This window comes from Balaenoptera ricei, chromosome 13 (genome assembly GCF_028023285.1).
Source record: "Balaenoptera ricei isolate mBalRic1 chromosome 13, mBalRic1.hap2, whole genome shotgun sequence".
Lineage (NCBI taxonomy): Eukaryota > Metazoa > Chordata > Mammalia > Artiodactyla > Balaenopteridae > Balaenoptera > Balaenoptera ricei.
Window position 1 is genome coordinate 78,972,103 of NC_082651.1, and position 25,846 is coordinate 78,997,948.

The following is a 25,846-nucleotide window of genomic DNA, read 5'->3' on the forward strand; positions in this document are numbered from 1 at the left end:
CCAAATAAATGAAGAGGAAATAGGCAATCTACCTGAAAAAGAATTCAGAGTAATGATAGTAAAGATGATCCAGAATCTCGGAAATAGAATGGAGGCATGGATTGAGAAAATACAAGAAATGTTTAACAAACATCAGGAAGAACTAAAGAACAAACAAACAGAGATGAACAGCACAATAACTGAAATGAAAAATACACTAGAAGGAATCAATAACAGAATAACGGAGGCAGAAGAATGAATAAGTGATCTGGAAGACAAAATGGTGGAAATAACTGCTGAGGAGCAGAATAAAGAAAAAAGAATGAAAAGAATTGAAGACAATCTCAGAGACCTCTGGGACAACAATAAACGCACCAACATTCAAATTATAGGGGTCCCAGAAGAAGAAAAGAAAAAGAAAGGGTCTGAGAAAATATTTGAAGAGATTATAGTAGAAAACTTCCCTAACATGGGAAAGGAAATAGTCACCTGAGTCCAGGAAGCACAGAGAGTCCCATACAGGAGAACCCTAGGAAAAACACACCAGGACACATATGAATCAAACTAACAAAAATTAAATTCAAAATATTAAAAGCAGCAAGGGAAAAACAAAAAATAACATACAAAGGAATCCCCATAAGGTTAACAGCTGATTTTTCAGTGGAAACTCTGCAGGCCAGAGGGAGTGGCAGGATATACTTACAGTGATGAAAGAGAAAAACCTACAACCAAGATTACCCAGCAAGGATCTCATTCAGATTCAATGGAGAAGTCAAAAGCTTTTCAGATAAGCAAAAGCTAAGAGAATTCAGCACCACCAAACCAGCTTTACCACAAATGCTAAAGAAACTTCTCAAGGTGGGAAACACAAGGGAAGAAAAAGACCCACAAAAACAAATCCAAAACAATTAAGAAAATGGTAATAGGAACATACATATCGATAATAACCTTGCATATAAATGGATTAAATGCCCCAACCAAAAGACACAGACTGGCTGAATGGATACCAAAACAAGACCCATATATACGCTGTCTACAAGAGACCCACTTCAGACTGAGGGACACATACAGACTGAAAGTGAAGGGATAGAAAAAGATATTCCATGCAAGTGGAAATCAAAAGAAAGCTGAAGTAGCAATACTTGTATCAGATAAAATAGACTTTAAAATAAACACTGTTACAAGAGATAAGGAGGGACACTACATAATGATCAAAGGATCAATCCAAGAAGAAGTTATAACAGTTATAAATGTTTATGCACCCAACATAGAGGCACCTCAATACATCAGGCAAATGCTAACAACCATGAAAGGAGAAATCGACAGTAACACAATAATAATAGGGGACGTTAACACCCCACTTACACCAATGGACAGATCATCCAAACAGAAGATAAATAAGGAAACAGAAGCTTTAAATGACACAATAGACCAGATAGATTTAATTGATACTTATAGGGCATTCCACCCAAAAGTGGCAGAATACACTTTCTTCTCGAGTGCTCATGGAACATTCTCCAGGATAGATCACATCGTGGGTCACAAATCGAGCCTTGGAAAATTTAAGAAAATTGAAATCTTATCAAGCATCTTTTCTGACCACAGTGCTATGAGATTGGAAATCAATTACAGGAAAAAAACTGTAAGAAACACAAATACATGGAGGCCAAACAGTGCACTACTAAATAACCAAGAGATCACTGAAGAAATCAAAGAAGAAATAAAAAAATACATAGAAACAAATGACAATGAAAACACGATGACCCAAAACCTATGGGACACAGCAAAAGCAGTTCTAAGAGGAAAGTTTATAGCAATTCAATCTCACCTCAAGAAACAAGAAAAATCTCAAATAAACAATCTAACCCTACACTTAAAACAACTAGAGAAAGAAGAACAAAGAAAACCCAAAGTCAGTAGAAGGAAAGAAATTATAAAGATCAGAGCAGAAGTAAATGAATAGAAACAAAGAAAACAATAGCAAAGATCAATAAAACTAAAAGCTGGTTCTTTGAGAAGATAAACAAAATTGATAAACCCTTAGCCACACTCATCAAGAAAAAAAGGGAGAGGACACAAATCAATAAAATTAGAAATGAAAAAGGAGAAATCACAACTGACACTGCAGAAATACAAAGGATTGTAAGAGACTACTACAAACAACTATATGCCAATAAAATGGACAACCACGAAGAAATGGACATTTCTTGGAAAGCTACAATTTTCCAAGACTGAACCATGAAGAATTAGAAAATATAAACAGACCTATCACAAGTAATGAAATTGAAACCATAATTAAAAATCTTCCAGCAAACAAAAGTCCAGGACCAGATGGCTTCACAGGCAAATTCCATCAAACATTTATAGAGGAGCTAACACTGATCCTTCTCAAACTCTTCCAAAAAATTGCAGAGGGAGAAACACTCCCAAATTCATTCTACAAAGCCACCATCACCCTGATACTAAAACCAGAAAAAGATATCACAAAAAAAGAAAATATAGACCAATATCACTGATGCACATAGATGCAAAAATACTGCACAAAATACTAGCAAACAAAATCCAACAGTACATTAAAAGGATCATACCCCATGATCAAGTGGGATTTATCCCAGGGATGCAAGGATTCTTCAATATATGCAAATCAATCAATGTGATACAACACATTAACAAATTAAGGAATAAAAACCATATGATCATCTCAATAAATGCAGAAAAAGCTTTTGACAAAATTCAACACCCATTTATGATAAGAACTCTCCAGAAAATGGACATAGAGGAAACCTACCTCAAAATAATAAAGGCCACATATGACAAACCCACAGCAAGCATCATAGTCAAAGGTGAAAAACTGAAAGCATTTCCACTAAGATCAGGAACAAGACAAGTATGTCCACACTCGCCACTCTTATTCAACATAGTTTTGGAAGTCCTAGCCACAGTAATCAGAGAAGAAAAAGAAATAAAAGGAATACAAATTGGAAAAGAAGTAAAACTGTCACTGTTTGCCAATGACATGATACTATACATAGAAAATCCTAAAGATGCCACCAGAAAACTACTAGAACTAATCAATGAATTTGGTAAGGTTGCAGGATACAAAATTAATGCACAGAAATCTCTGGCATTCCTATATACCAACAATGAAAAATCAGAAAGAGAAATTAAGGAAACACTCCCATTTACCATTGCAACAAAAAGAATAAAATACCTAGGAATAAACCTGCCTAAGGAGACGAAAGACGAAAGACTCAGAAAACTATGAAGTACTGATGAAAGAAATCAAAGATGACATAAACAGATGGAGAAATATACCATGTTCTTGGATTGGAAGAATCAATATTGTGAAAATGACTATACTACCCAAAGCAATCTACAGATTCAATGCAATCCCTGTCAAACTACCAATGGCATTCATCACAGAATCAGAACAAAAAATCTTACAATTCCTATGGAAACACAAAAGACCCCAAATAGCCAAGGCAATCTTGAGAAAGAAAAACGGAGTTGGAGGAATCAGGCTCCCCAACTTCAAACTATACCATAAAGCTACAGTAATGAAGACAGTATGGTACTGGCACAAAAACAGAAATATAGATCAATGATACAGGATAGAATGCCCAGAGATAAACCCATGCATATATGGGCACCTAATTTACAACAAAGGAGGCAAGAACATACAGTGGAGAAAAGACAGTCTCTTCAATAACTGGTTCTGGGAAAACTGGACAGCTACATGTAAAAGAATGAAATTAGAACACTCCCTAACAGTATACACAAAAATAAACTCCAAATGGCTTAAAGACTTAAATGTAAGACGAGACACTATAAAAGTCTTAGAGAAAAACATAGGAAGAACACTCTTTGACATAAACCACAGCAAGATCTTTTTTGACCCACCTCCTAGAGTAATGGAAATAAAAACAAAAATAAAAAAATGGGACTTAATTAAACTTAAAAGCTTTTGCACAGCAAAGGAAACCATAAACAAGACAAAAAGACAGCCCTCAGAATGGGAGAAAATATTTGCAAATGAAACAACAGACAAAGGATTAATCTCCAAAATATACAAACACTATTTGTATTGAGCTCATGGAGCTCAATATCAAAAAAACAAACAATCCAGTTAAAAAATGGGCAGAAGACTTAAATAGACATTTCACCAAGGAAGAAATACAGATGGCCAAGAGGCACATGAAAAGATGCTCAACATCACTAATTATTAGAGAAATGCAAATCAAACTACAATGAGGTATCACCTCATGCCAATCAGAATGACCATTATCAAAAAATCTGGAAACAGTAAATGCTGGAAAGGGTGTGGTGTAAAGGGAACCCTCTTAGACTGTTGGGGGGGGATGTAAATTGATACAGCCACTATGGAGAACAGTATGGAGGTTCCTTAAAAAACTAAAAATAAAACTACCACATGACCCAGCCATCCACTCCTGGGCATATACCCTGAGAAAACCATAATTCAAAAAGAGACGTGTACCTCATTGTTCATTGCAGCACTATTTACAATAGCCAGGACATGGAACCAACCTAAATGTCCATCAACAGATGAATGGATAAAGAAGATGTGGCACATATATACAGTGGAATATTACTCAGCTATATAAAGAAATGAAATTGAGTTATTTGTAGTGAGATGGATGGACCTAGAGTCTGTCATACAGAGTGAAGTAAGTCAGAAAGAGAAAAACAAATACCATATGCTAATGCATATATATGGAATCTAAAAAAAAAAAAAAAAAAGGTACTGATGAACCTAGTTGTAGGGCAGGAATAAAGATGTAGACATAGAGAATGGACTTGAGGACATAGGGTGGGAGGGCGAAGCTGGGGCAAAGTGAGAGTAGCATCGACATATATACACTACCGAATGTAAAATAGTTGGCTGGTTGGGAAGCAGCAGCATAGCACAGCGAGATTGGCTCAGTGCTTTGCAATGACCTAGTAGAGGGGTGGGATAGGGAGGATGGGAGGGAGGCTCAAGAGGGAGGGGATATGGGGACATGTGTATCCATATGGCTGATTCGCTTTGTTGTGCAACAGAAACTAAAACAGTATTGTTAAACAAGTATACTCCAATAAAGATCTATTAAAAACAAAAAAATGAAGCCAGCTGTCAGTGGGCAAAGTGTGAAAAAAACCCAACAGGGTCCAAGAATAGACACAATTTATATACTCTGTCCTCATTTGTAGAAATGATTCCTGCTATGTACTAGATGAGTTTCTGAAATGTTGATTCTAGATCAGTGTTTTTTTTTTTTTTTTTTTAAACATCTTTATTGAAGTATAATTGCCTTACAATAGTGTGTTAGCTTCTGCTTTATAACAAAGTGAATCAGTTATACATATACAATATGTTCCCATTTCTCTTCCCTCTTGCATCTCCCTCCCTCCCACCCTCCCCATCCCACCCCTCTAGGTGGTCACAAAGCACCGAGCTGATCTCCCTGTGCTATGCGGCTGCTTCCCACTAGCTATCTATTTTACATTTGGTAGTGTATATATGTCCATGACAATCTCTTACCCTGTCACATCTCACCCCACCCCCTCCCCATATCCTCAAGTCCATTCTCTAGTAGGTCTGTGTCTTTATTCCCGTCTTGCCACTAGGTTCTTCATGGCCTTTTTTTTTTTCCCTTAGATTCCGTATATATGTGTTAGCATACTGTATTTGTTTTTCTCTTTCTGACTTACTTCACTCTGTATGACAGACTCTAACTCCATCCACCTCATTACAAATACCTCCAGTTCATTTCTTTTTATGGCTGAGTAATATTCCATTGTATATATGTGCCACATCTTCTTTATCCATTCATCTGTCGATGGACATGTAGGTTGCTTCCAGGTCCTGGCTATTGTAAATAGAGCTGCAATGAACATTGTGGTACATGACACTTTTTGACCTATGGTTTTCTCAGGGTATATGAGATATCATCTCACACCGGTCAGAATGGCCATCATCAAAAGATCTAGAAACAATAAATGCTGGAGAGGATGTGGAGGAAAGGGAACACTCTTGCACTGTTGGTGGGAATGTAAATTGATACAGCCACTATGGAGAACAGTATGGAGGTTCCTTAAAAAACTACAAATAGAACTACCATACGACCCAGCAATCCCACTACTGGGCATATACCCTAGATCAGTGTTTCTTAAGTTGGAGCTTATTTTTAGGATAGGGCAAGTACTTTTATAAGTAAATATTGTAGTAATTTCCTTTGTAAAATGTGGATGAAAAATGTTGCCTGCCATATCAGTAAACAGAGGATGTTGTGGCCATCAAGCCATCAGCCACTGCAGCGGTGCGCCTCCCCCGAACCCACCTCCCATGTGCACCCTGAGGGGATTCAGGATGGAGAAAAGCAGGATAGTTAACGTGCATATCAAAGGAATGATTTCAATGAGCCTAGACTATTGTATCTTCCCATACATAGAAAAGCACTAAATTCATTAACGTGAGATGTCTGGTTTTTCTTTAATTAACAGTAATCTTTTGATGTTCCAACTATTGGGTTTTTGTTGCAAAAACTCCTATATATCCCGGCTCCTACCCTTCCTCTCCCACACCTTCCCTCAGAGCTATCTGAGAGGGTGTCTCCTGGGCTTAACTCCTTAGTACATCCGCCAAATAAAATATTCTTCTCAAATTTTAGGTTGTACATTTTTTTCAGTTGACAAAAGTTACGATAATATATCTATTCACACTTTATAGTTTACAAAGCATTTTAATATAAACTTCTAGCTTGACCCTTCCAACACTGATGTGTGAGGCACTGTCTTCTTTAACAGGCAACAAACCAGCCTGAGATTCAAAATTTTCAGTGCATTGACCCGTACGGCTAGAAAAAAAATCCACCTAGGACTAAAATTCATGTCTTATGACTGCTCAACCTAGTCTTCTTTCCACTATACCAGCCTTGAATTTAGTTACTTGCAAATAATAATTTCCATGTCTACTTGACATGAATTTGTTTTAAAAGCATTTCTTTCATTAATTCATTCTAAAGCTTCTGAGTGCCTGCTATGTGCTAGGCCTCCTCCCTTGACTGAGGACACAGCAGGGCATGAAACAGACAAGAAGATGCCAGTCTCTTGGAATTTAGAGTCTGTGGGCCAGGGCTTGGGGTGTGGGAGAGAAAACTAACGAAAGAGCATTGTCAGATGGTGGCTCAGTATGATGAAGATGGCAAGCCCGATGCTAGGGCAGAGAGAGACTCACTGGGGTGTGGGTGTGGGGTCACCTCGGGAAGGGTTTTCTGGGGGTTCTTTCAGAGGAGGTGGTATTTGTGCTATACCTGGAAGAGGAAGCCAGTAATGATTGGGAGGTTAGAGCTCTCCAGTAAGAGGAAACCATAAGAGCAAACTCTCTGAGGTGGTGGGTATGAACTTGGTTTGTTTGAGGAACCAAGGGAAGGTCTGTATGACTGGACTGGGTGCTCTTGCAGCGCCAGTGGACTATGGCTAAGGATCTGGCCCATGGCTTACTTTCAGCCTTCCACAGAGCAGGGAACGGGGCCAGCTCTTCCCTGAGGCTTCTGTGTAAGTGATAGCCAGCAAGGTCTGGTGGGTTCCAGGCCTGGCCCTGGCACTCACTCCAGCCTCTTCTTGGGCACATGGCTCCCTGCATTCCCAGCCTCCGTTTCCCTACCCATGAAGTGAGAGGTTATTGAAACCACAGAAATGTGTCTGGGGGGAGGTGCTCTGAGGAGCTCCGGTTCTTTATGTCTCAGAGGAGAATAAATTCAGCGAGAGGCAAAGTGATAGATAAGAAGTGATTTATTAGAATAGGACACTTGTGAGGTTTACAAGCAGGTGGGCAGGAAAGAGGGTGCCAACCTGAGAACTTAGTGGGCTATATTTAAAATCAAAGGAAGAGTGGGGAGGGGCAGAAGACCACCTTCTTCCTCATTCTTGAGTAGATGTCAAGCTTCCATCATCAGTTCCTCCTCCACGTCGGGAGGGGGAGTTTTCTTGTATCAATATCTACATGGTCAAGCCAGGACTGTCATGGTGCAATGGAAATGAGTAAAAAGGCAGTAACATATACTAAAATATGGTAAATCATCTCAGGTTTCAGTATAATGTCACCTTTTCCTTATATTTTTGTTTTTAGTGTGCACAGAATAGCATGTCCTAGGGATCATTTATTTACTGACCCCACTGGGGAGGATGTGGGTCTCATTCCACAATTGTTTTATTGTTTGGGGGCATGTCTCATGTTTCTGTTGTATGGTTTTGTTGCTAAGCAAGCCTGCTTGGTTTTGTTAAGCAAACCTGCTTTCTTGAGTGATCGTTAACTTACAGGGGTCTCCCATACCTTTTTCTTTACTTATGACCCCTTAGTGGGATTAACGATTTAATCACCTACTTTGTCCCTTTACTCTGTCCCTATCATTATCACTGTCCTCTCCTACTGAATTTATCCCTCCGACCCAAGACTATAAATTCTGTGAAGACTGAAACAAGGTCTCTTTTTTATATACAACTTCTCTGCACCGCCAACCCATCCATCCACCCACATTCAAAAGCAGAGGCCATTTTTGTTAAATCATGACAGATCAACTGATATAGAAGGTGGGGTTTAAGAAATACATAGGGGTTAGAATAAGCTGGATTTGTTGACTAATTGTAAAAACTCGCAGTAATATTAGCTATAAAAAGAAAAAGGAGGCATATGTAGGCCCTGCAGCTGGCTCACTGCTAGCTCCCAACCAGCCCTCACCACCTGGGGCTTGGGTGCAGAGCCCTACTCCAGTCCACTCCCTCACTCGGGTGAGCTGCTGGGAAGAAATGTGCTACCTTGCCTGATAGGCTCTTTGAAAGTCTGGCTTTCTAGTCTGGAAGTCTTCTGGAATGAGATTTACTTGTCTGAACAGCCCATATTCAGACTGCTGGCCCCATCCTAACTATACCTTCTCTGAAAAATTTAAGTGAAAAGAAGGGGTAGATGATGTTTGCTCAGCTTTATCCTTAGGAATAAAAGAGCAAGTTTTCCGAATTCAAAACTGATCATTTACCCCCAGCTCTCCTGGGGCTCCCCATTGCCCTCAGAAGGAAGTCCCATGTCCTTACGGAGAATTTTAAGGTCCTGTGTGTTCTTGCTCCTACCTCTCCCCACTGCCAGTGTCACCCCACACCATTTTATTCTCTCTGTCTTTCCTCCTTCTCTGAGTCCTGATATCGGCCATCCTGACCTCTCTCCCAAGGCTGGGAATTCTCTTCACCTTTCCCACTGACCCTTTCTTTGGCCTGAAGTCACTCTTATCCTCATCCCTCATGTGTCAGTTTGAGTATGACTGCCCTGGGAGATCCTGCCTGGGACACAGGTTCTTCTGTTCCAAGTCCCCACAGGCCTCAAAGTAACCCCCTCTCTCATATCTCATTGTAATTTGCCTTTAATGCCCAGCCTCCCTGAGGACAGGGACTCTTTCTGACCTGTTCACATGGCAGTCTTCCTGTCTCACCAAGTGTCTGGCACAGAGGACAAAAATCTTTGCTGAATGGATGAACAAGTTAACCAGGAAGGCCTTTGAAGCTTTTTAGCATGGCTTAGATTTGTAGGGTGAGATTTAGGGAATCTCTTGAACTTTTTTTTCTTAATTTCTGGCAGTTGTTGAAATGAACAGGGCCTGTGGCTAGGAAGGGGAAGGTGAGATAACAGTAACAATGGGAGGAGTATTTTTAAGCTCTTAACCTCAGGCTCTGCTCTATGCTCTTTACATGAATTATCTCATTTCATCCCCACAATTGCTATTATTATCTCCACTCTGCAGCCAGTATGGGTGGGGGGGAGAGGGGTGATGAATATTAGGCGGGAAGAAAATCAAGATGTAAAGAAGGTGCTGGAAACTTCAAATAGAAAGAAAAGCAGGCTCAATCTGGGCTCTGCTGGAAGAAAGGGAAGGGGCCCCAGTCTCTGGCTTCAGGGCTGGTAAGTGACTCTGGGTTGCCTGGTCGACAATAGACAGGGTTTACCCAGTGCTGGCCAAATGTTAGGCACTGGGCTAAGTGCTTTATGTGCACGCTTCATCCAATCTGCAAAACAGCCCATTGAGGAAAAGGAGCTTCGGAACAGTTATGTCACCTGTGCAATGTCATACAGCTGGTTAGTGGCAGAGCTGTTACTTGAGCCCAGATTGACTTCTGTCTTAGTCAGCTCTGGCTGGTATAACAAAATACCATAGGTTGGGTGTCTTAAACAACAGACATTTATTTCTCACAGTTCTGGCAGCTGGAAAGTTTGAGATCAGGATGCCAGAATGGTCAGGTTTTGGTGATAGCCCTTTTTCCTGGCTTGCAGACAACTGCCTTCTTGCTGTGTCCTCACATGGCCTGGGGGGTTAGGGTGGATAGAGGTTGCATTGGTCTCTTCCTTTTCTTTAAGGACACTAATCCCATCAAGGCGACTCTACTCTCAAGATCTCATCAAAACATATTCACCGCCTAAAGGCCTCACCTCTGAATACTATCCCACTGAGAATGATCAGGCTTCCACATATGAATCTTGGGGGGACACAAACATTTGTTCTGTGACAACCCTGAAGTCCACATGCTCAATGGGGGATTCCCAAATGGTCAATGAAGCACCAAGTTCTGGTTCACTTCTTGAATTAGCTGAATGCATTAAGGCTGAGTTAGAGGTTTATACAAACAATATACAAACAACTGCCCAGATCAGCAAGTCCAAGTGTACAAGGGCAGGTATAGGACCCACCTTTGTCCAGGTAGGAGACAGATGATTTTAACTGAGATCCCTCAGTCTGGAGACCCCCAGAGAATCCCCTGAGCTCAGCCTGGTCTCTTGATTCCAGATATTTTTGGCTAGTGCTTCAAGTAATTTCTCTGCTCCCTGGTTAAACCTCTTCCCTATGACATCCATAAAGCCCAGTCTCTCCTGTAAAAGCAAAAATTCTCTTTCTCAAGCTGAGTCTTATGTCCCAGTCAGATGCCCGAGGTCTCTTCTTTCTTACAGTTTCTGCTTCCAGAGCCATTTCATCTCTCCAGATAGGATGACCAACTCGTCCCTGTTTGCCCAGGACTTTCCTGGTTTTAGCACTGAAAGTCCTCTGTCCTAGGTCTCTGAGTAAATTGGGACGTTTGATAATTCTGTACCAGGAAAGGGCAGAGAAATGTTTTTTTTCTCATACACACACCATTTCTTTAGCTCTCAATGTATACCAGCTGTCTGATTGTGTGACAAACTTTGAGCTTTGTTCCCAGAAATTAGCAGGTTAAGAGCAATGTATTTGCGCTTCCCTGGTGGCACAGTGGTTAAGAATCCACCTATCAATGCAGAGGACATGGGTTCGAGCCCTTGTCCGGGAAGATCCCACATGCCGCGAAGCAACTAAGCCCATGTGCCACAACTACTGAGCCTGCGCTCTAGAGCTTGCGAGCCACAACTACTGAGCCCGCGTGCCACAACTACTGAAGCCCGCGCGCCTAGAGCCCATGCCCTGCAACAAGAGAAGCCACCACAATGAGAAGCCCGTGCACCATAACGAAGAGTAGCCTTCGCTCGCCGCACCTAGAGAAAGCCTGCACGCAGCAACAAAGACCCAACACAGCTAAAAATAAATAAATAAAATAAATCAAAATAAAAAAGAGCAATGTACTTTTGCAGACACGGTTGGCTGATTTCTTTCATGTCCGTATATCCCCTTTTGGACACTAGATGGCAGCCTTTCCCCCTTTTCTAAAGAAAGACTGTGTCTATCACTTAACAGGCCTTTGGGAAGTCCTAGCCTTGCAGGAAAACCATGGGCCAGAGAGAGAGAGAGAAGTGAAATATATTTATGTTTATGGGACAGACTGGAATAAGCAGATTAGTGTGAAATGGCAAGCGGTAAAAAGCAAAAATAATCAGATTCAGCTCAAAATCCTTCAAGCATTTAGAATTTAGGGTGGGAAGAAAGGCATGCTGGGGGCGGTGGTGGTGGGATGAACTGGGAGATTGGGATTGACATATATACACTAATATGTCTAAAATAGATAACTAATAAGGACCTGCTGTATAAATAATAAAATTTAAAAAAGGTAACTATTAAGAAAATTAAGAAGGCAAGCCACAGCCTATGAGAAAATAGTTGCAATGAATGTATCAGATAAAGGCCTTGTATTCAGAAGATTGAAAGAGTTCTTACAAAACAACAACAAAAGACAAACTATTAATAAAGTAAGGAAAATATCTGAACAGACACTTCACAAATAAAGAAATACAAATAGCCAATAAGCACATGAAAATATGCCTAACAGTATTAGTCTTCAGGGAAATGCAAATTAAAACTACAGTGAGCTACCACTCCAGGACCATTAGAATCACTAAAATTAAAAATTAAAACAAAACAAAACACTGACCTTATGAAGTGTTATGAGAATATGAATATACTGAAATACTCATGTCATACTGGTGGGAATATAAAATATAAAATGACGTAACCCCTTTGGAAAACAATTTGACAGTTTCCTAAAAATTTAAACATACACCTACCACATAAGCCAATATTTAACTTCTGCTTATTTATCCAAGAGAAATCAAAAGTTTATGTCCACACAAAGACCTGTAGACAAATGTATGTGGCAGTTTTATTTGTAACAGCCAAATAATGCAAACAACAAAAATGTCCATCAACAAGTGAATGGATAAAAAAATTGTGGCATATCTACACAATGGGATATTACTCAGCAACTCATGCAACATGAATGAATCTCAAAATAATTATGTGAGTGAAAAAGCAGGTAAAAATGCATATTGTATGATCACATATATATAAATTTTAGAAAATGAAAATTAACATGTAGTGACTGAATGAAATTAGTGGTTGTATGGGGATAGTGGTGGAGAGAGAATTTTGGGGGTAATGGAAAAGTTTTTTCATGGTAGTGGTTTCATAGGTGTATATATGTAAAAAAAAAAAAAAAGAAAAAAATGCAGAGTGGGTCTACTTTGACCATCTGATCCGAATAATATGCCCATTGTGAATAAATTGTATAAAGGAGGAAAAAAGCTAACTGGAGTTAAGAGAAGCCAAATGCAGGGAACAGAACATCTTCTGGGTTGATTTAATTACAGTTTTGGTTTTCTGGATGAGTGAGCAGCACGATACAGGAGACATCCCTTCAGGTGTGTGTAAGCAGGCCCCAGTGAGTAGCTGAAGACAGGCTGGCAAGCTGGGGGAGAGGCCCCTCTGGAGGCTGGATGACTCATCCCACCTGCAGAGAGCACACTGGCCATGAGCCTTGCTCATCCCTCTCGAAGCTAAATTTATATACTGAGAAAAGAACACAGTGGTGCTGAAACTGGCAGGAGGGAGCAGAGGAGGAGATGGGAAGGGAGAGTGGCATCATCTTGGGGTGGGTCGCAATTGATTTTAAGTGGATTCACAACATAAGGGTTTTGTGAGTGAGCCCAAGGAATTTTCTTCATGGAGAAAGTAGTATATGAACAACACTGGTTTTTTCTTTAAGCATCTGTCCCCTCCCCTTAAATCTCAGTAAATACTAACACTGAATGTGTGAGGCCCACAAATTATGCTACTGACACCACCTCCCCTTTCAAAACCTTGTTTGAGTTAAGGATTAACACACTGCTCTTCACAAGCCATACTGGTTAACCCAGAGGACGTGCTGGGTGAAGCTGGATAGGCCCTCAGTGGTCCAGTGGTCCAGGGGCTTTTCAAACTGTTGGAGAGTGCTAGCTCTCCAGAGTTTCCCTAAAAAGTGTTATATTTGATTCTGCACATGGAATAATTTAAAAATGTCTAAAGAAACTGTTACCACTTTTATCTCTTTTATTATGGGCTCTGGAAAATTTTGGTTTGAAAAAAAATTCCTTATTAAGGGTAAAATTTCAAACACCATGGATCAATTTTTGGTAAAGTGGTAAAGGCAAACAGCAGCCTTTGGTAAAGTGGTAAAGGCAAACAGCGGCCTTTCCCTAGAGCTGATCATGCAGGGGGATTAAACGCAAGTGGACAGGGCTGCTGCTGGCAGAGCCCAATCAGCAGACACTCTTTTCCTGTATTGGCTCCCAAGTCCTTTGAACTCAGAGGAGCAAGTCAGAGGAGGTCTCCACAGTGTGAGCCTGGAGTGGAGTCAGCAGTGCTGGAGATGAGGAAGTTGTGAGGAGAAAGCTCTGGGGAGGCATCACCTTAGGCGCTTCAGCTCAGACGCCGGAGCTGCTCTCTGCCTTTCAGAGATTGGGAATTTGATGCCTCAAGAAGTTGTATCTGCTTTTTCTTAAACTCTTTGTAGCTGCAGGAAGGTCTTCACTCTTGTCCCTGGAGGTGGGAGTCTGGTAGGGCACGAACTGAGAACAGTCCAGAACTGCAGGGCTGGTGGGAATATTCCAGACTGGACAGAAATGTGACATAAGTGGTGGGAGCGGCAGAGTGGAAAGAGCGATCGATGCAAGGAGGAAAAGAGACCTGGGCCCTTTACGCCCCTGAGCCTCAGTTTCTTCACCTGTAACATTAAGGATAATAATAGGGGTTCTACATACCCCAAGGGTTGTTTTGAGAAACAAATCAAATGATATATATGACCAGGTGTTTTAAACCATAATGTTGAATACTGAAAGTAGCTGACAGTTTTAGAGCACTTACTGTATTAAACACTTGACACAGCCAATGCTCACAGAAGGGCTGTAAGCAGCAGTGACACCTTAACATAATGAATGTGGGCATCCTACATTATACTTGCTGAGAGCAGGGATTTTGGCATCACACAGGCCTGAGTTTGTTTCTGCCTCTAACACTACCCACCTATATGTGAGGCTGAATTTCAGTTTCCTCAAGGTGACACCCAGCTTACAGGATTGTACTTGTATGGATCAAATGAGATGATGCATATAAAACATATAGCAAAATGCTTATCAGGTGCCTAAAATATTGGCTCAAAGATGATCCTTTTATGTGAGCTTCTGCTGAGCTTCTCTCCTAGTCAGTAGGGTATGTTAACATTAATAGGGCATTGTGCCTGCATCTGCCTTGAGGTGTTTACAGCTTAACTGGGAAGTAAGACATAAGCATGGGCAGATCACAAACATATAAGGCAATTGTAAAATATAACAAACAAGGGGTCCAAACTTTATATATTTTAAGGAATGTAGAGTAAGGAGAGCAGTAACTTCAAGGAGTCAGGGCAGGAAGACTTTTCGTAAAGCCATTAAAGGTCCATACGTTTGATTTCTTGTCACCCTCAAGGCAACATATAAAGTAAATCATAGGTAATCCAAACATCTTGTCCTTGTTTAATTAGGTTTCCTGAAGGTCTATCATGTTCTGGATACAGTTTATATGGGTGGATCCAGGCTATTTGGAGTAAACAGTGGGTATAAAATGGAGTAAAGCAGAGTTGCTTGGACTTGAGTGTGCTCAAGATCAGCTGGCAGGTTGTTAAAAAGTCTATAGACCATACTCCAAGAGATTCTGATTCAGTAGGTCTGGGTTGTGGCCCATGGGTTTGCATGTGGGTTTGGAGACTGCACACTGTGAGCAGGGCTGGAATGAGAGCCGTCAAGGGCTGCCCTAGGACCAGAGCACACACCTGGGTCTCCTGCTTACTGGTGTGAATTCCATTTGTTCCTATAACTTTGACTTGTCCCTGTTCAAACAACCCTACTGCTTACCTCTTGGATGACCTAGGGAGAATTTCTCAATTTCTCAGAACATCTATTTCCTCATTTGAAAATGGAAATGGTATCTATATCACGGGGTTGTTGTGAGAATTAATGAGATAATATAAGCAGAAGTATGCTGCGCTGTGCCCACTTGCCATGGAGCCTCCCTTTCCCCACCATAGAACTTACCAACCTCCCCTTCCTGGCTTCTCTGGACTCTGCATCTTGCCTGCCATCCCTAAGTGTGTGTCTGCCCTGTCCATCTTGGTTGACTCTTTCTGGCCCTGTAGCCTCTTCCAGGACTTGGCCTGACTCACCCGACTTACAGGGCTGCCAGAACTCTTCTCACTGACCCAACACCTAGTCATAGTTCCTCCTTCACCGGTTTTTCTTGTTGCAATTATCTTAGTCAGTTCAGGCTGCTGTAGCAAAGTACCATAGGCTGGGTGGTCTACAAACAACAAATGTTTCTCTCTCACAGTCCTGGAGGCTGGAAGTCTGAGATCAGGGTCTAGTTCTGGTGAGAGCCCTCTTCTGGGTTGCAGCCTGCCAACTTCTCATTGTATCCTTGCATGATGGAAAGAGAGAGAGCTAGCTCTCTGGTCTCTTCTTACATGGGCCAAATCCCATTCATGAGGGCTCCACCCTCATGACCTAATTACTTTCCAAAGGCCTCACCTCCTAATACTATCACACTGGGGATTAGATTTCAACATATGAATTTGGGAGTGGGGACACATTCAGTCCATAGCACCTATACATTTCTGAGAACAGTCTCCTCCAGATGTTTTCACATATAGATATCTGAACTCTGTGAACCCTTCTTGATTATTATAGCTAAGACTCTTGTGTCCAGAATGACCAAACCCTGGGAAGTTCTATTTTATAGTGAACATACGTCTTTTGGCTGTTTTCCCTAACCAGGCACAGAATGGGCATTGAGCAGGCTAGGCTCTTCATTGTACACAATAATAGGTTAATGGAATGAGCATTGAACAAGGCCAGGTCAGTCAAATTTCTCCCCTGGGATTTTTCATAGAGTTTGAGAAAGTCCAATATCTCAGGTTATGAAATGTGGTAGACTGTATTTTTCACAGATGCTCACAACAATGTCTCCCAGACTTCAGCTCTTTTTACAATGTGACTTTTTCACTCCTATTGAGAAATGGGGTTTACGTTCCCTCTCCTTGAATCTGGGTAAGTTTGGGACTGTGGTGGAAAAAATGTTTTTTGATATCTGAGGCTATATAATAAAAGATAAAGTGCTTTCCATCTGATTCTTTTGGTACACTTACTCTTGGAACCCAGCCACCATGCTATGAGGATGCCTAAGCAGCCACATGGAGAGGTCATGAATAGGTGTTCTGGCTGATAACCTCACTGAGGTCTCATCAACAGCTAACGTCAATCACCAGACAAGTGGGTGAGGGATCCCTCAGATGGTTCCAGATCCCAGCTGTCAAGTCACCCCTAGACTTTGAACCCCAGCTGACACCACAAAGACTAAATAAAGATGAAAGCCCTGCCCAAATAATAGGTAACAGTAATAATTATTATAGATTCATGAGCAACATAAATTATTGTTGTTGTATTAAACCACCAAGTTTGGGGTGGCTTGTAATACAGCAATAAATAACTGAAATATGGAACTTGATAAGAATTTGGAATTTCCAGCAGCCATGTCCACTATATGAAGATAATTAACTGGTAGTAGGAGAGAACAATGCCAAACAGATTAAAGTGAAAAAAAAAAAAAAAAAGAGACTGAGTTCCAATGATGATTGAGTCCTGAGATCCAGTCCCTGAGGTCCTCAGATCTTCACCCACTTCTGCAGTTTTTCCACTCACACTGTGAGCTACCTATTCCAGTTTCCTTTCAACAAATCTGTTTTCTTACTTAAGATAGCTTGATTTGGATTTCTACCACCACTTTCACGAAGAGGTCTTAGTGACACTTGTTTCCTTCAGCATGCATTCTACATCATTTCTACTCAAGGTGTGGTGCAAAGATCAGCAGCATCAGCCTCGACTGAGAGACTGAGAAATGCAGATTTCCAGGCACCATCCCAAACCTACTGAATCTGTGGGGATGGGGTCCGGGAATCAGATTTTAACAAGCTCTTCAGGGGATTCTTACACATATTAAAGTTTCAGAAACTCACTCTACATTTTAGCAGTGCCTTATTTTATTATTATTACTTCTTACCTTCCCTAAAGTATTGGTTATAGGATGATGCAAACAACATAGGGTTTTAAAGGTCAGTTCCTCACCCTACCTCTCCACTGTATCACTCATATGAGCTGTATCCCAGGTGTGAGGTGCTGTTCACAGAAGAATGGAAAAGGAAGTGTGAATCATAGTGGTACTATATGGGAATAATTTTCCCACAGAGATTATGGACTTGAAATTATTTATTCATAACCATTTTTTTGCTCTATAGCCCTGCCTAGGTGTTGAGAGTACATCTGGATATTGACACAGTTCCTCTTCCCAAGTTAACTGAAGCTTAGTTTTGGAAAAACAATATGAATAAAAGAATTTAATAATGCACTGTATGTAGCTCATGCCAAAAGCCAAAGGACAGATACGGCCATGCATTCTGGATGCCCTATACAATCACCATTTCAAATATTTTGTTCCCTGGCCCCATACACTATCAAAACATCCTCCAGAGTCCAGTTTTTGAGCATTCAAGCAACATTTCCCAGACTGTCTTTCACATCTGTCAACAGTACAAAATTCTATATCCACGTGTCCCAATTTTGGGTTCAGAAATATAGTCTCTATAGATAGGTTTTTAATGAAAGGAAAGATAAATTATCATCTAGTGGAGGAGCCAAGAATGGATTTGCAGAGGATGTGAAATTAAGTTGGGTCTAAAAGGATGGGCAGCTTGCTTTCTAGGGGAAAAGGGGGAAGGGCAGCCTTGGGGTGGAAAGGAACCATGTAACTTGGAGATTGCTGAGGAAGTGCCGCGGAGAGCCACGGGCCAGTTAGACTGGATTGTAAAGGAGAAAAGCTGGAGAAAGAAAAGATGGGTATTGTACTTGTCCACGTAAGTCATGCGGGACCACGGGAAATGGGAGAGCAAGACCTCACCATGAAAATGATCTTTGAGAAAAATGACTCTGACAGAAGCATGTAGGATGGGTTAGGAGAGACTGTGAAAGGACTCCTCTTAAGGATTTGCCATGTCCCATGTCATTTCTGTCCCATTCTGTGGGGAGATGGCACTTTGCTTTTTAGGCCTTTAATCCCATATAAATATAGTTCCAGGTTTATTTTAACTGCAGTCCTGATCAGTCATTTTCCCAGGAGATTCATTCCTTTTACTACGTCCTTGAAAATGCTGACTATCTCTTTCTAACCTGTGCACATTTTATCCTGCGTCTAATCTCCCACCACACCCTCTCTTCCCACCCCTGCCCCACATGTGGCATTCTCTACCTTGATCAGTGTTTGGCAAACTGTGGCAATGATTTGAGAGTGTTAAAAAAAAACACAACAGCTTTATTAAAGTATAACTGATATACAATAGACTGCACCTATTTAAAGCATATAATTTGATGTTTTGACATATATATGTATAGAACCATCACCACAATCAAGATAATGAACATATACACGATTCCTGGAAGTTTCCTCATGCCAATTAGGGGGCATTTTTAGCTGCATTTTTCAGGAAGAGTATCTTCCTGCTGGGGGAGTGGTGATCAGAATAGAAAATGGATCCCCTTTGGGCAGAAACGTGGACTCCACGCCATTTCATGGGCAATTCCATTCACCGCTCTCCCCCTTATGCCCCACAGCCCCTGCAGATTTTAGGGAATGGTTCTGAATAACCATTTCATTGCAATATTAGGTTGGCAGCAGTGAGAATCATATGTTGATACAAAATGCACAATGCCTCACCTGTGACTTTTATTACTCCTTATTCTTCTTCCTCTCTAAAAATAAAAAGATCCATAATTTTTGATTGCCTACCAAGTGTGAGGTACTGGGGTAAAGGCTCACATACCATCTTCCACTCAATTCACTTTTCTGAAGTGGATATTTCTTCTTAATATATTCTTTCCAAGGTAGATAATTTAGTGACTTGCCTAGGGCTCTGCAGTAGGTAAGTAGAAGCACTGGCATTTGAACTTTGCTTTGGTGACTACAAACAGGGCCTCTGTGTGCAGCAGCACAGGATGGGCACTGCACAACTCCAGGGGATCTCATTCACATGGACTGCAAGGGCCTGCTCCAAAGCCCTTTCACGTTGTTGTTTCCTCCTTTTAAATGAGCTAGGCAAGATAGAAGCTGTTGGTGCAGAGGAATATTTCCTGGGAGAGGCTGGCTGACCATTAGGAAACCTCATGCAGTTATACGTATTGTAATGAATTCACCAAGGTCCGGAATCTGGTTCTCAGCTTTGTAGGTCCAAAGCTGAGCCATAATTTTTCAGTCTCAAGCTTTCTGACCCACACTGATTATGCCATAGTGCTTAATGTGCACCAAGTATACTAAGATTTTGTGCTGGCCAGACCAGTGCCTTCTTTCCTTAAAGACCATTGGAAGCAAGATTACTAGAAGGTGGCCTGGAGAGCATGGACTCCAGACACGGAGAAATAGTTGTCTCATTTGAATATTTAATAATATTAGGCTGAGATAACCCAACCCACCTATTCCTCCATTGCTAGGAGCTGAATTGTGCCCCCCACCATTCATGTGTTGAAGCCTTAATCCCTAATGTGACTGTACCAGGAGATAGAGTCTTTAGGAAGCAATTAAGGTTAACCGAGGTCATAAGGGTGGGGCCCTAATCCAATAGGACTGTGGCCTTATAAAAAGAGGAAGATCTCTTTCTCTCTCTGCCATGTGAGGACACAGCAAGAAAGTGGTCGTCTGCGGGCCAAGAAGAGAGTTCTCAACAGAACCAGACCATGCTGGCACCCTGATCTTGGACTTCCAGCCTTCAGAACTGTGAGAAATAAATGTCTGTTGTTTAAGTCACCTTCATTATGGTGCCCTAAGACAACCACAGTTGCAATAACAGCAAACTGGATTTTGTTTCTACCTAAATTAGGCACTTTCTCACCTGGGCAGTGTTTTTTTTTTTTTTTACTTTTATTTCTATTTTTTGGCTGTGCTGCGTGGCATGCAGGATCTTACTTAGCTCCCTGACCAGGGACTGAACCTGTCCCCTGCAGTGGAAGTGCAGAGCCTTAACCACCAGACCAACAGGGAAGTCCTGGGCAGTGTTTAAATGGGCCCAGACCCCTCTCTCGAGCTCTGGACCCATAGAAACACTTGGATATCTTGCTAGAACTTCCACCTAAAATAGAATGCATTGTCTATACCTCCAACCTCCTCCTCCTTCTGGGCTCTCCAACTCAGCAACTGGCAACACTATCTACCTGGGAATCATGCTTAGGTCTTCCTTCTTCCTTACCCATATAGCTAATCAGTCACCTGATCAAGTCCTGCGACCTCCACTGCATATTTAACACTTCTTTCCATCCAACTGTTACTATCCAAGATCAGGCCACCATCATCTCTCTCCTAATTGGCATCTATGTCTCCTACCCGATCACTTCTAGTCATTTCTCCTCCCAGCAGTCAGAGTAACTGTTTTAAAAAGCAAATCTGACTGTATTATTCCAATGTCCAAACTTCTTACCTGGCTTTCCAAGGTGTGTGAGATCTGGACCTTTCTTGTATCTCCAGCTTTTCTCTCACCATTCTCCCCTCACAGCATAGGTGGTGGTCAGGCTGAATTCCTTTCTGGTCATTTTGGGACCTGTTGTGTTTAGTTTCTGAAAGTTCACACAAACTGGTCTCCCTGCTCAGGTCACTGTTCCTTTTTATATGTATGTCTCTACTTTTTTTTTTTTTTTTTAATTTCATTGTGATAAAACCACTTAATGTGAGATCTACTCTTTTTTTAAAAATTTATTTTATTGAAGTACGGTGAATTTACAATGTTGTGTTAATTTCTGCTGTACAGTGAAGTGATTCAGTTATACATATATATACATTCTTTTCATATTCTTTTCCATTATGGTTTATCACAGGATACTGAGAGAGCTACTCTTTAAACTGATTTTTAAGTGTATAATACAGCATCATTAACTATAGGTACAACGCTGTACAGCAGATCTCCAGAACTTATTCATCTTTCATAACTGAAATTTCATACCTCACCTCCTGAGCCCATCCCACCCCTCCTGTTTAACTCCTACTCCTTTCTAGCAGATTGGGATGATTGAAATTTAGAAGCTAAAGGAAGGGGCACTGCTCAACTGGTGCTGGAGTCTCTGAGCTTGGAGAAGGGTTCCAGCGGATCTGGGACCCACACCTCTGAGGGGGGAGAGCCACTGGCTGGTACTGGACTGGTGCTGGTGTCTCTGAGGCAGCATGATAGGACTGGTTCTCCAAGTGCTAGAAGAACTGCAAGCTGGATTTAGCTGCTGCTGCTGCAAGTAACTGCTGCTGCCAGGGTGAAGTAGCGCAGCTGGGCAATACTCACAGAAACAGGAAGCAGCCAGGAAGGAGCAGTCCTCTTTTCCTCTGCCAGCCTGCAGATTCCTTCTAGAGTCCCTGACTGCCAGAGCCTAATGGCAAAGTAGGGTTGCAGTGCCAGCATCACAAAGCAGGGAAGAAAGATGAGTTTAAAGCCAAGAGAAAACAGCTTACCGACTGCCACACTTTCTCTGATAAGACTTTCTTCAAGAAGGAAGATTTATTCAATAAAATTTGAAGCAGCAAATATTTAATATTAGTTAATTCTTCCTTTGTGGAATAAGAGGAGCATAAATAAGGAAATGAAATAAAGTTAACATAGCATTCTGTTAACCTTGCACTTCATGCATATCATTCCTCTGAAACAACAACCTTTTGAGAAAAGTAGAGAATAATTATTTTCTCCATTTTATAGATGGGGAGACAGAAACACAGAAGAGATTTCCTCAGGGGTCAACCTGATTGGAAATGGGAATTGGTAAATCAGAGTCTTCCAATTTATAATATAATTTTATGCTTTCATGTTCCTTAAAATGTCATATTTTTAATTGTGTTAGATAAAAATCAGGCAATTATTGTGTTTTAAAAAATGTATGTACCTGCATTTTTAATTGTCTTAAGCTACAAATATATATCTAAAGGGAGTGAAACTGCATTAAAGCAAGTATTAAAATTTGGTCTTTTGGATACTGTTTTACTCTGAGGGAAAGGGACTATTCTTCAGGCACTGAAGCAAATTAAAGAAAGTTAATATTTTGGGCTTCCCTGGTGGCACAGTGGTTAAGAGTCCGCCTGCCAATGCAGCAGACACGGGTTCGATCCCTGGTCCGGGAAGATCCCACATGCCGCGGAGCAACTAAGCCCATGCGCCGCAACTACTGAGCCTGTGCCCTAGAGCCTTCGAGCCACAGCTACTGAAGCCCGCGCGCCTAGAGCCTGTGCTCCGCAACAACAGAAGCCACCGCAACGAGAACCCGCGCACAGCAACAAAGACCCAACGCAGCCATAAATAAATAAATAAATAAATAAATAAATAAATAAATAAATAAATAAATAAATAAAAAAGAGAGTTACTGTTTTAATCATAGCTGTTTCCCAAGCTAATGATTCAGGAGAAAGTTTAGATTGAATTAGGCCAAAGATACTTTACATTTTTTTTCCAGAAGGGAAACATTTCTATGAAATTTTCCTATTTTATTTTTTAACTCCAAGTCAACGCCTTTGATTAAGGCAATTTATTGTTCTGGGTGCCAGTTTAGCTTGCATGGATATTTGTAAAATTAACTTGTGGACAAAAATCACTACTTCCTTCTCAACTTCCCTCTATTATCATAAAACAAAATAAAGGATTAGAGCCATAGCCTTTTGGTAAGTTAGCTCTTTCTCCAGTGTGAAAGCTCTTCCTTGGTTTTGATTCCCTATTCAGGCAAAGGCAGCAGAGGTAGATTCTAATTCAGCTCCAATACTATCTGGATTTTTATCATAGCTGCTTTAAAATCTATGTTAGACATCTGTGTCATCTTGGTGTTGGTATCTATTGATCACCTTTTTTCAATCAAGTGGAGATCTTCCTGGTTCTTGGTATAAATTTTTTATTGAAACTAGGATATTTTGAGTATTATGTTATGAGATTCTGGATCTTATTTAAATCTTGTGTTTTAGCATGTCTTCTCTGACACAGCTTTGGTAAAGGAAAGGGGGACATACATTACTCTGTCATTGCTAGGTGGGGATGGAAGTTCAGGTTCTCCTCCTGGCCTCAGCGTATACCTCTGGGGGAGAAAGACTTCTTGTTACTGCTAGACAGTGACAGTAGTTGAGGTTCCCCACATGTCCTCCGCTGACACCACGGGGATGTGGGGATGGAGCAGCTAGCCTCATTATCACCGTGTGGTGGTGTAATTCCAACTCTCCACTAGGTCTCCTCTGATCTCCTACCACCACCCCAGCAGGGAAAGGAAGGGAGGGGTGCCACTAGAAATCCAGGATCCCCACGTAGTCTGCACTGACCACTCCACTCTATGTGGTCGGGGATAGCTGTTACTGCTCCGCAAGAATTAAAACCCCAGCTTCCCACTTGGCCTTCTCTGACTGCACACCAGTTGCAGGTAGGGTGTTGGAAGGGGGTTGGGGATGCCTTTTTACAGCCTGACAAAAATGGAAATCTAGGCTCTCCATCTGGCCTTTACTGGTGAGGATGGAGGCTGGGGTGGCCACAACTTTTTTGTGGTCTTGGCTGGAGTTGAGTGGTTTTCGTCTAAAAGTTTTCTGTCTTGCTAGATTGCTCCTTTCCTAGTCCTTTGGCAAGAGAGAACAGACTTTGCTTGGAGCTTTTTTTTTTTGGCACTTATTGGCATTTCCAAGTTGCCAACTTCTCTAGTATCCAATCTTGAGGTAAAAAAGAAAACTTAGAGAACTCACCATTGTGTAGTTTCTTGTGCCCTGAGGTCACTAGTCTGCCTGTCTTCTCCTAACTTTTTGAGTCTTCTTATGTTTATTTTAATGTCTAGGGTGTTTATTTGTACTTAGCAGAAAAAATAGGGAAAAATATGTCTACTCCATCTTTCTGGAAGGAGTAGCCCTAGGTCAGTTTTAACTCTAGCAATCTATGGGTCTTTGATCCTGGAGCCCTATAGAGTTAGTTTGGACTCAGCACCCCAGTGGTGCCTAGTGGCTGAACGTTAGTCCAGCACAAATGGTGATTCTGCCCTGACTGCTGTGTGACTCTGCCCAAGTGACTGTCTCTCTCTGAGTTCCTACATGTCCTGACCCGGGTTCCTGGAAATGTAAGGTCCTCACTTTCAGAACATTCTTTTCTCTTTCCTTCTTGCTTTCCTTGACCATTTACCCTGGCCCTGTTTCTTTATTGTTTGCCAGTCTTTTGTCTTTATTTCCCTTCTTTCCTTTTCTTCTTATCCCATTTCCTTCGTTCCTTCCTTCCTTTTTTTCTTGTTTTTCTGACTTGACTTGTAGGAACAAAGTAGTAGGCCAGCCCCTGAGAGTACACTTTTTTGTCTTCATGGGGTAGGGGAGTTGAAGGACACTTTTCTGTTGTGATATTCATGTTTGTTCTCCCTAGCATATTTCAGGGTACTTATCAGTGAGGGTCTTTACTTGCAAGGGCTTAATAAGTTTGAAGGGTTGATACCCTCAGGGATCCCTGCTAAATATGTTGCTTTACACCTAACTTTGTTGAATATTGCCCCTTTGTGGAGTGAGTGGGAAATTCAGACGAGAGAAGGAGCCTCAAGGACAGCCGGATATTTGAAAATATGATAAAGATGTCCCCTGAGTAAACTGCCCTTCCTGGATGATGTTTCTTTTCTTGATGTTGTATAATTATTTAAACCAGTTTGTGATTCTGATTCATATGCATCCTTTTGAAGGGAAGTGCTGTGGGAAGCATAAAAGTAGACTCTGGATTTCTCGAGAACTAGGGTTGAATCTCAGCTAAGCCTTGTAGGAGCTATGTGACCTTGAGAAAGGCCCCTGACATTTCTGAGCCTCTGTGAAAGAGGAAGTCATCTCAGGGTGATTCTGAGAAGGGCAAGGTAAGGGGAGAGTGCAGGGAAATGTTAATTTCCGTCTTGCAGTGATGAAGGAAGGAGGGTCCACAAGTAAAGCCTTAAGGGAAAGGCTTCCATCTGGGTCTGGGTTGTGGCTGCAACTGGATGCCTTGAGTCAGAGGAGGAGGGGAACTGACATTGACTGAGGTATAAAGTGCCAGG